This window comes from Falco peregrinus, chromosome Z (genome assembly GCF_023634155.1).
Source record: "Falco peregrinus isolate bFalPer1 chromosome Z, bFalPer1.pri, whole genome shotgun sequence".
Lineage (NCBI taxonomy): Eukaryota > Metazoa > Chordata > Aves > Falconiformes > Falconidae > Falco > Falco peregrinus.
This window is the reverse complement of record NC_073739.1, coordinates 77,314,731-77,330,072: the sequence shown is the minus strand read 5'-3', so window position 1 is coordinate 77,330,072 and position 15,342 is coordinate 77,314,731. Positions and strand designations below refer to the sequence as shown.

Below are 15,342 nucleotides of genomic sequence, written 5' to 3'. Positions count from 1 at the left end.
CTTTTTAATTATCTTATTTTTCTTAAAAACATTGCTGAACCCACTCTTTTTCTGTAAAGGCCAAGTGCTTTGATCTTTTCTTTTTTTTTTTTTTTTTTACTATTTTTTTTTATATCACGCTACAGTGCCTGACATAGCCACCCAGGATGGGAGCGTGGCATCACACTCTGGTTCCTTTGTGCTTGGTAAAAGACCCGAAATAGTACAAAGGAAACTCAAAGCCTGTACATTGTGATGTTCTTATTCTTCCTGTCCAGGTTTCTTCAACATGCATGTGAGATTACATGAACATGGGAAGGAGGTAGAGGTGAGGCTGGAGGAATGGAATGTGACTTTTGTGCACCCTATGTTGCTGAAATTTGTGGCAGCACGAGACAGCCCTTGGGTATTTTCACAAAGTAAGATGTTCCTACATCATGGGCAGCTAGCCCAAAATAGCTGTAGGCTGGCTACTTCAGGGTAGCATAGCTGTGAATCTTACAGATCTCATGCACCAAAACCACGCTCTGGGTCCTGGGTAGGTGTCTAGGTTATTATTACTTGAACTGACCAGATAAACCTGACCATGTCTGCATGTGTGCAGCAAGTGACCCACCATATGGCAGTGTCATCACAGCCTTAAACAGGTGTTCGGGCCTGACTAAATTTAATTTGGGTCCAATCCAAAAGATATTTTGGAAGCATAAGCATCTGTTAAACTGCTTAGTCCCTTTACACGCATCCACACACATGAAGAATGCTGGTTTTTTTGCTGTGGCTTTTACATGATAAGCACAGAATGTTATGCACTGATTTTAGGTACAGTGCCTGCCTGCTCTTTCTCAAATAAATGCAACGCATGTATTTTAGCTGTTGTTGGTTTGGTTTTAGTTTCGTCTTTTTTTTTGGTTTGTGGGTTTGGTTTTTTTTTTTTTCCCTCCCCTGCCATCTGGGTTTCCACAATTAGAGATAGGATTCATCTCAACTAACCTTTGCTGTCTGAAAGGTGAATGGCCTAAAATAATCACCTAGGGTCTCTCTGCAGTCAGCAGAGAAAAACAGACAACTCCAGATAGTGATTTGTCCCAACTTGAGCCAGATGTCTGACACAGGCAGGACAAATCAGTCTCTGAGGGTGCCCATTCCTCTCAGCTGAATATAAAGAGTCCAGCTATCTAGCTTAGACCAAGTACCTAATTTTCAGGCAACCAAAGGTGGGTGAGATAAATCCTGTCCTTACCATCTTATGATACTATTACATGTTATTCTTTATACACTGGAGTAAAGTCCTTACATTAAAGGTACTACTTATATAGGGACTGTTCAAAGAAGGAAATATAACATTCAGTAATAAGGAAAATGGAACAGTAAATGCAGAGATCTAGAATTAAATTGCAAGATTAATTATCAATGACTGTAAGATTGCCTGTTTGGCTTGGCAATACAATTACACAGCTGCAGGTTAATACAGTTAAATACTTTACACCTGGAAACATACATGCTTTTTCTCAGCTTACAGAAAAATTCCATTTCCCATTTCTGTGCTCTTATCCAATTAGATATATAATGATAGTAACGTACAGTATAAATTTTGCACGCAGATTCTCATTAAAGGAACATCTTAAAAAATATATTTTAAAGAAATTGCATACATACTTTGTAAAAGTAATATTTTCTAAAGACAGTTTGAGGTTAGGTCGCATGAAAAAATGAAGTAATTATGCTTTTTCATACTGGAAGGGACATGGTCAAACAAGAATTACTTTGAAAAATTATTCCTTTTAAAATTGCTCTGTATTTCTGAGAAACAGTTTATGAGGTACTGTAACAATAAATTACTGTTCAGACCAGTATCTGTTTTAAAAAAGGCCTTCTAAATGTACAATACACGAATACAGAGGACATCATTAAAATCACACACATATTAAGCTAAGAGAACATTACCAAGCTGCAAACTGAAGTACTTAAAAGTTAGCACACCAAAATGAATCCGAACAAGGATTCAGCCCTCTTGTGGGGACTCAGAAAGCTAAGGTTTAATTAGGTGGTCAGTTAACATTATTTTTTACAAAATCAATGCTTTTACAAACCTAAGTAGCAGAAAATCCCATTCAGAAGAACACTGAAACCGAAAGCTGTCCTTTAGGAACATGTTTAAATACCAGTAAATTCAGAGGATTTGTATGACATGCAGAAAAAAAGTTTAATATAGCCTAAACCATCTTCTAACAAGAAATGCTTAGTCCTGAAGCAATGGCAGAGCTTGTGCCTGTTATATCATATAATATATATATCATATAATATATATATGTATATATAAACTGATCGATCAGGTGATGCAAAACACAGCTGGTCAAAATGTTCATCACAATCTTCCCGTAATATAAGCAATTTTCCCTTAGAGTAAGAAGGATTTATGTTGTGTATAGGAGAGAGGTAAGAAGGAGAGGAGGCTTAAGGGAAGTATAATTAATCTGTATTCATCCCAGAGAGTTTTCACTGAAATATTTACTCTGACCTTTTGCTTCCAAAGTGGCTGTCATGGCAATTTTTTGTATTGGTTTAAAGAAATCATTTTTTAAAAAACCCCACAATTCTAATACACCATTTTATATAACTACATTATCTAAATGTGTTTCCGCCCACTGAGGTAAGGAAGCCCTGAAATGACCACCTCATATATACACATCTACATTTTGTGATATGAATTACACCCTTTCTCCTGGCACTAATGATATTGTGATGTTGCTACTCGATTCATTAATTGTTGCAAAGACTGAGTCACTGCAGTGAACTGGGCGTTACGAAGGTCTTCAGATGTTTCCAGTGCTGAGAGCCAGCCTGAGGAGGCTTTGCAAACTGCCTAACAATGGACATGTATGATCATCCATTTGCAGCTAACAATCTTAAATAAGACATCAGCTGCCTTGAACAGCTATTGGCAGCACTTTCCTTTCTGTAAAGTATAAAAATGAAATTAACAGCTGAGGTAAACTGCTGTTTAATGAAACATTTTACATTTTTTAAGTATCCTTCCCCAAACATACATATAAATTTTCCTCTTACCATATGTAAAAACAGGGCAAATGCTCCCCAGTCCTCTGTGTTCTTATTGTGACACTTCAGAAATTAAATAACGATACCTTCTAATAAGTAATTGAATAAATAAACAAATTTCCACATCTTCTTATAACAAGTTGTTGCACCATTAAGTAAAGGCTAAATGCTCCTTAAGGAACAATTTCAGGTAAAAGTGTGTCATATCATATGTATTTTACCTTTTCATCTATTATCCAGCATTATATAGAAGCTGTTTTGTTTCACAATGCCTTGATTTTCAAGGATGATAAAGTGGTGAAACGTGTGTGTCTATGTTTTGTAGGATTTTTATATCAATTTAAGGGCTCTGTGTGCTTGTATCTGAATCAGCCTCAGAACATGACAGTTCCTCAGGTTTTATCTCTGCAGAGCATGCAGGCATGTGCTTCAGAGCCATTGGCTTCAATAAAAGCTGAGAACAAGTGGGCAGTTCTTATTGAAGTCAGTGGCTCTGAAGCACATGCCTGTGTGTTTGGCAAATCAATGTCTCCTGAGCACCCAGATCTGCCCCAGGGGTGTTGGGTATTTCACCTATAGACTTTAGTGGGGGCAGAACAGGAATTAACCATGGGAAGCGTGCAGAAGATGCAAAGACATTGTATCTCTCAAAGCCCTGTTAAACTCCTGTGAATTATACCTCTGTCAGCTTCTGAGGCTATGGTTCCTTCAGACATCTACCACTTTGTGACATCTGAATGTCGACTGTGCATATATTTCTGTTATGGCCCCATGACCTGTAGAATATAGTGTGTGATGAGACCATCCAGAATAGAAAGTGTTAGGAGAGCTTCTGCACGCTTGTGTGCATACAGACATCTTTTTCATGTTTATATATGCATGTGTGTGCACATGGCTACTCATGGCTTGGACATGTATACTATAAACTGGGTAACAAGCTGGCTGGGTGGCTGAGCCCAAAGAATAGTGGGGAATGGGGTTACATCCAGCTGGCAGCTGGTCAGGGGTGGTGTTCCCCAGGGCTCGGTGCTGGGGCCCATCCTGTTTAATGTCTTTATCGATGATCTGCAGGAGGGGATCAAGTGCACCCTCAGTAAGTTCACAGACAACACCAAGCTGGGGGAGAGTGTTCACCTGCTGGAGGTCAGGAGGCTCGGCAGAGGGGTCTGGGCAGCCTGGACCGATGGGCTGAGGCCAGTTGTATGAGGTTCAACCAGGCTCAGTGCCGGGTCCTGCCCTTGGATCACAACAACCCCATGCAGTGCTATGGACTGGGGGAAGAGCTGGCAAAAAAGGACCAGTGGATCCTGGTTGTGGCCAGCTGAACATGAGCCAGCCATGTGCCCAGGTGGCCAAGGAGGCCAGCAGCATCCTGGCTGGTGCCGGGAACAGCGTGGCCAGCAGGGCCAGGGCAGTGCTGTCCCCCTGCACTGGGCACTGGCGAGGCCGCCCCTCGACTCCTGTGTTCAGGTTGGGCCCCTCACTGCCAGGGGGACGCAGAGGGGCTGCAGCGTGTCCAGAGACGGGCAGGGGGCTGGTGCCGGGGCTGGGGCACAGGGCTGGTGGGGAGCGGCTGGGGGAACTGGGGGGGGTCGGCCTGGAGAGGAGGAGGCTCGAGGGGACCTTGTGGCTCTCTACAACTACCTGGAAGGAGGATGTAGACACATGGGGGTAGGTTTCTCTTCCCAGATAGCAAGCAACAGGAAAAGAGGAGATGGCCTCAACTTACACCAGGGGGGGTTTAGATTGGATATTAGGAAAAATTTCTTTACTGAAAGGGTGATGAAGCATTGGAACAGGCTGCCCAGGGAGGTGGTGGAATCACCATCCCTGGAGGTGTTTAAAAAACATGTAGATGTGGTGCTGGGGGACATGGTTTAGCGATGGACTTGGCCGTCCTGGGTTAACGGTTGGACTTGATGAACTTAAAGGTCTTCTCCAACCTAAATGATTCTTATGATTCTATGATTTATGCATGTCTGTGCTTTAGTGTTCTTTAGCACCTTCCTTCTTGTGCTGTTTTAATTAGTATCTTATTTTCAAGAGCACTGAATTTATTGAAAAGAATTGTAAAGAAGAAAGCTGGAAAAATAGTGCTGAGAACACTAACAGCAGAAATTACATCTCGCTTAAGGATATAATGGCCACAGGGAACATTATTTTATAATTATTTCAGACTACTGTTAATGTTTAAAAGTTAGTATTTTAATTGAAATGTTTGATCCTGATGAAGCACAGGAACTGGCTGTGGCTTTTAAGTTGCCTTGCTCATACACCTCACATACAGACAGTAGACAGGCAGCATAATCCTCTCTGGGGCTTCAGGTACAAAACAAATCATTATAGTTTTCCCATGTATGCCAAGGTTAAATAAACACCTGTAATGCTCAGTAGCTTCAGCTCCTCCATACACTGTATTAGTGGCAGCTTTCCTTAAGGATCTGACTAAGCATATGTCTACCCAGCAAAACGGAGACATGATTTCAGAACAGATTGCCTTTAGCCTACTTGATACGGGTAAAGAGAATAGCAATGATATATTGACACAGGCTAGAAAAACTCATATGCACCCACCAAAGGCCCTGAGTAAATATCCAGACTTCCAGTCCTCACAAATGGACAGGACGCCGATCAGTGACGACTGACAGCAAACAACTGACACAGGTTAGTGAATGGCCACCTAGTGAGTCCTGCGTTACAGGACTATGAAACTTTGTGACCAAGTCAGGACAGCGTGAATCAGCAGCTTTGCCATGGACTTACACTTGTTCCTCAATTTGGCCACATGATCCCCTGGTATCTTTTAACCCTTTCACCTGATCTGTCTAGTAGACTGCAAACTCTCCAGCCCAGTCTACTGAGCTCTTATGGTGCAGGGTCATGTTCACTTTGCAGCCATCATTAACAGGTCAGATTTATCTCAGAAATTAGTGGTAAAATTTCATATATTTATTGACAATACTGCCTGTAAGACTTTCCTGCTATACAAGATCTGATATCATCTTATCTATTTTTATGATTTTCTCTTCATTGCAGTAGTATCCAAGGGCCCTCTAATCACTTTCCAGACACACCATCCTACAACAGGTTGTCTGATTAGAGAGGCTAAAAAATTATCAGCAGGCCTGCTTGGACTGTCAATCTCCCATTCATATCAATAGCAAACTTTCTTTTCGTTTCCAGGAATCACCACCTTCAAGTCACTGCCTTTTTCTTTGTATTTAATTCTTTCCCGTTACATGTGTTAGGCCCGCATAGCCATTTGTAACGCCTACACCGAGCTGCCCTGCAGAGTCATTTGATGTTTCAAGGCTGGCATTAAACATTTGAGCGTGAAGGCTGATCTTTTGCATAGCACTGGTGGAATATTTTTACATTTGTGTACATCCGACGCTTTTGACTTTTTTTTTTAAACAAAAAAATAATTGGGGAAAGAAGGAAAAGAGCACTACTACATAAGTAAGAACTAAACATCAGTTCCTTGCTTGCCTTTAGAGCACCTGTCACAGTAGGGTCCTGATGGGGGTAGGTAGCAGTAGCAGTTATCATCAGCTTACAAAGGAGCTAATATTGTATAAAGAAAGAGTCACAACGCAATTGTTGTACCAGGTATTTACTTTAGAAGAACAGATACAGCTCCAGTAACTTCATTAAAGCAATAATTATTTACATCACCTAAAGGTCTAGTCCCCCAGGAGACTGACCTATTTATTATCCAATGGTGTCTTTTCAGTCTCCCTCTCACCGTTTTAGCCTGCAAAGATCAGCCTGTACAGTTTATCTTCTTTTTATTTACCTTGGTTCTGGTAGTGTTGCCTAATTTAATGATCGAGTTGTTAAATTTTCCTGATTGGGCTGTATCTTCCCCTGATTTAGTGACGCCCTTCTTGAGTGCAGTTGTTGCACACTTTGCTGATTGAGAGGCATAATTGAATTTAATAAATGGAGAGAGTTTACTATCATTTTTGCATATTTTATTATTAGGGAAGATTCATATTTTTCAGTGCCGGTTTATTCATTCCCCTTATTTATTTATTTTTGGCAAAGCCAGCTGCACAGACAACGCTTGTTCAGCTGCAAAACTCCGCTGACCAAGCTGTACAATTCAGGCATTGAACTTTTGAATCTTTTCCTTATTAAGGTGCATATTCTAGCAGTAGAAATTCCAGATGCTTTTTGCTTCAGCAGTCTGGGCTTATGTGCTAAGCTGTCGACAAATCTGTTGGGGATATCATTTGTTTTAAGACCACTAAAGTGCATTTTCTATAGTTTCAGCTATGGTTTTAGATTCTTTGATAAAGCAAATAAAGATGCAATCAGTTTCTTTGTAAATCTCCCTATTTTGCATACAGTAAGTGGCACAAGCTTTCCATAACCAGCAGCTTCAATCTTTGGAGAAGCATTTATCCTACTATTTGAAAGAAAACCTAAGCATTTTGCTATCTTAGATTCTGAAGACACAGCAGGTTGGAAATACTGTAATTCCTGTTCAGTTTATTTTGCATAATATATTGGGGAAAAACAAGCTTGCAACTGGACTGGGAAACGCAGAATGTAATAGCTATATAAACAGTGATAATAGGCGGCTCAATCAGCAAAGAATGCAGCATGATTATGTATAAAATTTCATCCACTAAAGTTCACAGCGTGATCAGGAAAGGAGGCAGCCAATCAACAGAGCATAGAGCTCTACTGGGAATGAATATGTTTTGAAAACTCAGCTACCCAGAATATTCAATGGGATCAGCAAAGTTCTAAAAGGGGCATTTGAAGATAATAATGGATATGGCATTATTAGTAAGTAGAATGACACCCCTTAGCTTGTCCTGTTTCCAGTACTGTGTTCAAAAGAATTTGTGTTAGGTTCCTGGGAATGCAAGTTAATGTGCACGCCGTTCACGGTGAGAGTCCTTGCTAGGACTGGTATAAAAATCCGTTACTGCTACATGCTGAAGAATTTGCTTCATTAGATCCCTGCTGTGTTTTTCTTCTGTTCATATTTGCAAAGTCTGCCATCTTGACCAGCACCCTGAGAATCAAGTGAAGAATAAAAGAGGAGTATATGAGACCTAAATTTTCCTCTGTGAAGCAATAGCAAGTTCATTGACCTTGAGGAAAGGGCACTCAGAAAAAATGTTAGCAGTTATCTCTATGTTACATAAGGTGCATCAGTCCCACAGAATGCTCAAAGCCTCAGTTGGCTCACAAAGCACATTTCTCACAGCATCAAAATTGCCATCTATGTCTTCCTAACCTCTAGTGCATGTAGTTTGTTCACCATATGTGCCCGGGTGATCTGGAGATGAACTGTTGGGACTACCAATCAGGATGTCAGCTTGGATGCATACCCCGATACCCTAAAAAAATAGTTGAGTAACACGCTCCATATGGACCACTCACTAACCACTAAACACAGCTTTAAAATACCACAAGATTGAAAATCTCATTCTGTTCTGGGTTTCTGAGACCCTAACCTTTCATGTTTCTCATTTTAATGTAAAAAGCAGGTATTAGAAACAAGTTTCTGAGTACCCCAGGACATTGCTAGTCAGTGCCATCAGGTTTTAATCTGGAAGAAAAACTTCACACCCTCTAGATGTGTGTCCTCATGCATGAGATGAATGGAAATATCCAGATTCCTGCCTGTGATATGCCAAAGGTGAAGGCATTAAAGAGCTGAAGGTAGAAAGCTACCACAGCAAAAAAATCCAGCTTTCATTTATTGATGAGATAATTATTCAGACTGTAGATAAACCATGCCCTGTGGCTGACTTCAAAGCAGGTTCCTCCCAGTGCAGGCTGAGACCAACAAAGCCAATTGGCTTGTAGATAAAGCTAAAGGAGTGCTTCTGGAGTGGAGCTGACTCTTGCTGTTTGCAGAGCAGTTACTTAGCCTCAGAGCCATGCACAGGATGAGGTGATGTGGTGATAGCTGAGGATGCATTTACATTAACAAGCAGGGTGATGCAACTTTAGTAGATATGCAGAATCAGCTGCTGCCCTAAGCCCAGTACCAACACCATACACCTTTTGGGTTTCGTTGGTTTTTTTGTTGTTTTTTTTTTTTTTATTATTATTCAGACTAGCCCTAGGCTACTTTCATAAACACAAGCTACAGGAGGCACATTAGCTGTTCTATTACACTTTATGACTGGGATCAGTTTTGTCCAAAACAAGACCCGGGTCACACCCTCAAAACTCACTCTGTGCAAAGTGTAGTCATTGAGAAAGATTCAGGTCACTTCAGAAATACACTCCTGTTCCAAACTAAATTGTCAAGGTAGACACACCCTGAGCCATGTCAAGTCCTGAGGCTTTTCCGTCACGTATAGCATGGAGAACACTAGCTGTCCAGAATACAGGAATTGTAATGGAGAAGATTTTTATTTTTTTTCCAAAAGAAATTTAAGACTGAATAAATTTAATTATCCTGGGATGACATAACCAAAAAGCCCAGTACAAGCTAGGATCTGTGTGGCTGCGGAGCAACCTTGATGAAAGGCATCTGGGGGTCCTGGTGGACAACAAGCTGAATATGAATCAGCAGTGCACTGCTGCAGCAACAAAGGCAAATTGAATCCTGGGCTGTATCCACAGGTCCATTACTAGCAGATATAAAGATGTGATCATCCCACTCTACTCAGCACTTCTAAGGCAGCACTTGTGGTTGTGGTCCCCATAGTTCAACAAAGATATGGACAGACCAGAGGGAATCCAAAGGAGGGCCACAAAGATGACCAAAAGAACTGGAGAAGCTGCCCTATGAGGAAAGACTGAAAGAGTTAGGTCCTTTCACCCTGGCGAAAAGAAAACTCAGGGGGGGACCTTATCACTGTATTCCTGTACCTAAAGGGTAGCTACAAAAAGGACAGAGGCTCTCTCTTCACAAGGAGCCACAGGGAGAAGAAAAAGGTAAATGGGAGCAAGCTGCACCTGGAATAGATTCCTCTGGATATAGGAAAGAAATTTTTTACAGTAGGAGCAATTGTTCACTGGAACAGCCCCCGCCACCAGGGACATGGTGGAGTCCCTTCACTTGAGTTTTTCAAGATGCAATTGGACAGTGTGGTGGCACCAGATGATCTTTGTAGGTTCTTTCCAACCTGCACTGTTCTGTAGTTCCATGATTCTATGATTCTATGTTTTAAACATATATATATATATAGTATTTATATGTATTTATATATTTTTGTATATTTATATGTATTTATATACCCCCTCATACACACATATATATCTGTAAAGGAGTATGAAAGGTTCTACCTTCCCTTGTGAAAGATATGCTAAACTATATGTTATTTCACAGCCATTTCCAAAGCCACCCCCAAGTTACCCCCAAACTGATGCTGAAAACAGTTGACTCTCATGTAGGCAGCACCAAAGAAGTCCAACACTTGCTGTAGTAATAGGCTGTTATGCATCACAAGATATTGAGCCCAAGGCAAGAGTTACTGTCTAAAATTCCACGACAGGCACTATGCAAGAGGTCAGAGCACATAATCATAATGTTCCCTTCCGGCCTTAAAATCTATTAATCTGAGGTTTTCATTCTACTGGGTATTGAGCACAATTTGCTACAAACTGAATTCAATTTACCCAGGTCACACAGAAAAACTGTTGTTTCTAAGATCATAGTTAGACAGATTTTCGCGTGATAGCAGATGAGTTCATGTACCAAAAGCAGGACTGCAGCAATCTTCTCTTACCTTTGTCTTGGATCAGCCTACTTGCTGAAATCTCTGACGAGTTCCAATGACTTCAAAAGTTCGATGTTTTAGAAAGAAAAGCCAGTCATTAAAGCAAATAAATATAGATGGAATCTCTTGTGTTGTTTTTTTTTTTTTTTCCTGGATAGCTGAAAGGGTCAATAAAACATAAGACTCCTCTCATCCTATCTTTTTTTACAGTATGTTTTGTTATATCTAACTTAGTACTGAAAAACAGTCTAATTTAAAAATTATCACCATAAAATATGAATAAAACATATGCTAAATGGATTAAGAACTGGCTAACTGTCAGATCTCAAAATGCAGCACTCAGTGTTGTATGATCCCAGGATTTAGGAGGGAGCTATTTCTAATGTGGTTTGGTAATTGGTGCAGCATTATTCAATATTTTCATCAATAAGTAAATAAGAAATTGCTACAGCTTAAACCTGCAGATGACGCAGAGATTGATAGGATGGTAGGTAATGATGGGGACAGGGAAATCATTTGGCTTTCTCAAAAAACGACAACCATATAAACATAAGCTTCATTGCAACAGATGCCAAGGTCATACCTTGAAAAGGAAGGTCCAAAACTTCTTTGCCTTCTTTAGAAAGAAGACCCTGAACACTTTTGAAAACCAGAAACTCATCGTGGATTCTCACGTTGATTTTTTAAAAACATGTGTGTAATATGCCTATGTAAACTTTCATTCAGTGTCTAAACTGGAGAATAAACAAGAATCATTCTGTAAATGATACCGATGAGATTAGAGTTGTGACAGTCCTGAGAAATGAAGGTGCTGACATAAAGCAATGGATAAAGAAGTCTTAAAAATTATCATATGGATTCAAAAATGTTCTTAATGAAGGATTAAAGATACTCAATTCACTTAATTTTCTGAAAGGAAAACCAGGAGGTGACTTGATTAAAACATAGGTAGGACAAGGTAGGATATGTAGTTTAATCTAAAGCAATATGACAGAAGAAGCACAAATGACTTGACACATTCATACTGCCAGACAATCAAATTTGGAGGGAGGCACAACTTTTTAATAGTAAGGGTCATAAACTATCAGAACAAATTACCCAAGTAAGTAATAGATTCCTTGTGTTCTCATGTCTTCAGAAGTGGTAGGGATGCCTTTTGGGAAGGTACGTAATCAAATACATTTAATCCAATGCTGAGCAGCTTGGTGACATTTAATAAATTGTGATATGGAACTACCCACAGGAAGAGTGAATGTGAGTGTCCCTTCTGGCTTTATCATCTCTGCATTTATTATTTCAGATTATAATGGGCTTCCCACAGGATTATTGGCTGGAATCCTACTCTCCTTTTAATGACAGGACATGCTGAAGAGTAACTTAAAAATAATAACAACAATAAAAGGAATCTAAGTTCTAGGATTCCTTTTATTTCCAGTTCCTCCATCCCCATCCTTCACAGCCATAATGGGACACATCTAGGTGTGTGTTACCACAAGATAACTCTCATCTTGGGTCATTGAAGGCGCTCGTCTTTGCCTTGTGTTTCACACTTCCCCAAAGGCATGTGTTATCTCAGCATAACACACACCTTGTTGTGTCTTATTTTTCAGCTCCAGAAGAGACCTCAAAAATAAATAAATAAGTCACCGAACAGCACAGGAAGAATTGAAGGGTGTTTTTCCCCTAGTGTTTCTTTGCATTTGTGTGTGCATGTGTGCCCGTGTATGCGTGTGTGCATGTGCATATGTAGTATATGCCTCTTGGACTTCTTCAGGGGAGAGGAAGGGAGAGAGAAATGCCTGGAAGAGAGAGAATTAAGAAATGAAAGAAGCACAGAGATAAAGCAAGAAAAACCATGTCAAAACAGCAGCACGGCTTCGTTACATAGCAACAACATAGGTTTGGGATAATAGGTTCTGATGAAAGAGTCCCGAGAAAATTATAAACGCATTTGCACATGCACACAAACTAACAAATAAATGTCTAAGAAAACAAAACATACATAAAGAAGAAGACAAAAAAAAAAAAAAAAAAAAAAAGAAATCAAAGTGAGGACAAACAATACCTACATAGAAGAACAGTGTTTATAAAACCTGGAAGTAGAAGGAAACAGAGGTTTCAGAAAAAAAAAAAAAAAAAAAAAAAAACAGGATTAGGCAAAGCAAGCAGAGAACGCTGGTGTCACATATTCAAGGAATGCCTTCTTTCCCCCTCTTTTCATATGCTGTGTTTGAGTTGTGACAATGAGGCAGACTGGATCATACAGGTGAGTGAGAGCAGGAGTGAGGTACTGCAGTGGCAGATTCATTTACATGGTTAAAAAAATGAAGGCCAGAACTGTACTGCACTTCATTTCCTCACAGCCCTTATTTCTTAAACTAGTTAGAGATACCTTCAAAGGTCCTGATAAGCAAAGCATAGCTGGCAGAGACAACTGCTATCTAGGAAGAAACTGTCTATCAAAACCGTTAATTGGCTTCGCAAATACCAGTACTTTTTTCACAGTTGGTTTTTGTGGGATTCTTTCATCTTTGACTCAGCCAGTAACACACTCCAGGTCACTAAATCAAGTTCTCCACATCACAGGGCTCATCAGCACTTGCCAACAGGAAAGCCTTGGGCTGATGTTGGCCACGTCAGCTGCAGAACTGAGATGAATCTGTATGTATGAACAGAGGTCTGCATTTAAACTGCAAAGCTGAGCAGCAGGACACGTGAATTGTGATGCAAAGCCACACTGACACAACGAGCCTCTTTCTGGATCCAGTTGTGCATCTGCACAAGTTCCTAGGTTGAAAAATGTGAAGAAATCCATTTGAAGGCGAATGCTGGTTTTGCTCTGAAGGGACAGTTGCACCAGCTACTAAACTCTTGGGAGCTACAAAAGGCAGAATTTCTATGGAGGAGTGGAACCTGCTATTTCTGTCCTATCAAGATACAGTCCTGTCTGTACCATCAGGTTTGAAAGGTCACCAAGTTGGATCTTTGAGTGCACAGTCCCATTCTGCCCTGCAGACTGGCAAACTTAAGGACCCAGTCCCATGTTTACAAAGCATCTTGGCTGACCCCAAAGCAGCAGTTTGGAGCAAAGCCCATTCTTTTGTTCAACGTTTGCAAAATGCCTAGAACAAGGAGGTCCTGGAGTCTTGAGTATTTATAACAACTTCTTTTTAAAACTAGTCTACTCAGAAACTACATTTTCCTTTTACAAACACAATCAGGAGACCATGATGAAGGAAGAAGGGCTGTTCTCTTGATTGAAAGACTAACCCCCACTTCAAATTAGTAGCAATGATGAAGCCCTTTCTCCTCCGCTTCATCTGGGAGCAGATAACAAGTAGGTGTCAGGGTCCCGAGGCATCCACGGGCCTCACCGTCCCTGACCAGCCTCCCCTGGGTGTCCAAGAGTGAGTAATCTAGGTCACTTCCAAAAGGTCAATGCATGGCAGAAGTTATCAATAACCATTTGTCTGCTAGGCTTCCAACCCCATTGCTTACATCACTCAGCATGACTTGCTACAGCATTAATTTCATGCATGATTTAAGTCAGCATAAGCTACTGCTTTCACAAAGAATACCCACTGCAATCTCACCCAGCCCCTCCTTCCATCTCCTGTAGTGTGCCCTCCCCATTCTGTGCTAAAGCTAACCTTTGCGCAGCCCCACTAGGAATCAGGTCAAGGAGCTTTTTTGGTTTAAGATCAGCAAGCAAAATACATATATTTTGTCTAGTAGATCTATCTCTCCATAACGCTGTAAGAATGTTTTTTTCCAGAGCTAAAGATGGGAATAAAAGAGAGCAGGGAAGACAGGCTTAGAAGAGTGTGTGTGCTTTTTTCCACATCAATGTTGTCTTGACAGCATCTTAAATTATACATGAATCTGCAGCTTAAGTCAGCCTTGGTGTCCACATAGAGCTAGCAGCAGCTATATGTGTGACCAAAGACACAATCACGTTCCTGTAGACCAGCTGTATGTTTGTCTAAGTTGTGGTCAACAAGAATTTGCTGAAGCCACAGGGGAAAACATAATTGTATTTGTCAGCCAGATCCACCAGAAAAACAGGAGAGCAAATGGCTGTACTGGATGTAATATCTGGAGGTAGAAAGTGATAATGGATAGTGAGATCCAGTGCAAAGCTCACTAGAGATAATACGGTGTCTTTCCACACATCTCGGTTGGCTTTTGATTGTGAGCAAGCATATCCCCTGCGGATTAACTGTTCTTTTCTAACTAGCATGGAGTGACACAGATCAGCTCACCGATAAGTTCATTTTCTGGGTCTTGGCATCAGGTACAGTACTTCTGGGTACAAATCATGTGGTTCCTGCAGAGACAGTTCAGATGTGAAGGCTGTAGAGGAAAATGTCACCAGTTTCAGGCTCCTCACAAGTCGCCATAAGTGAAAGAACTGGAGGCTTTGGGAAAAAAAAGAAAAATTACTTGCAGTCTGGGAGATTTCCTAGCATTGGTGGAAAAGCGTTCGCTTCGGGCCATTGTAGACCAATAAACAGTTCATTTTTTCATTGTTCTAATTAATTTAATTAAGTTAACTTCCAAGGTGTGTTAAGAAGCAATGCCTTGGGTGATTAACTGTTCCCATATCAAG

The 15,342-nt window shown here is 40.6% G+C and overlaps 1 long non-coding RNA gene across 1 annotated transcript; it reads right to left on the bottom strand.

The window, feature by feature from the left end:
• Positions 1–6,633: 6,633 nt before the first annotated feature.
• LOC114011796 (uncharacterized) lies at positions 6,634–15,124 on the bottom strand. Its single transcript, XR_003553887.2, has 3 exons — positions 14,996–15,124; positions 10,743–10,792; positions 6,634–8,065 (listed from the first exon to the last, which is right to left on the bottom strand). It is a non-coding gene; the product is annotated as an uncharacterized LOC114011796 (long non-coding RNA).
• Between the last annotated feature and the right edge of the window lie 218 nt (positions 15,125–15,342).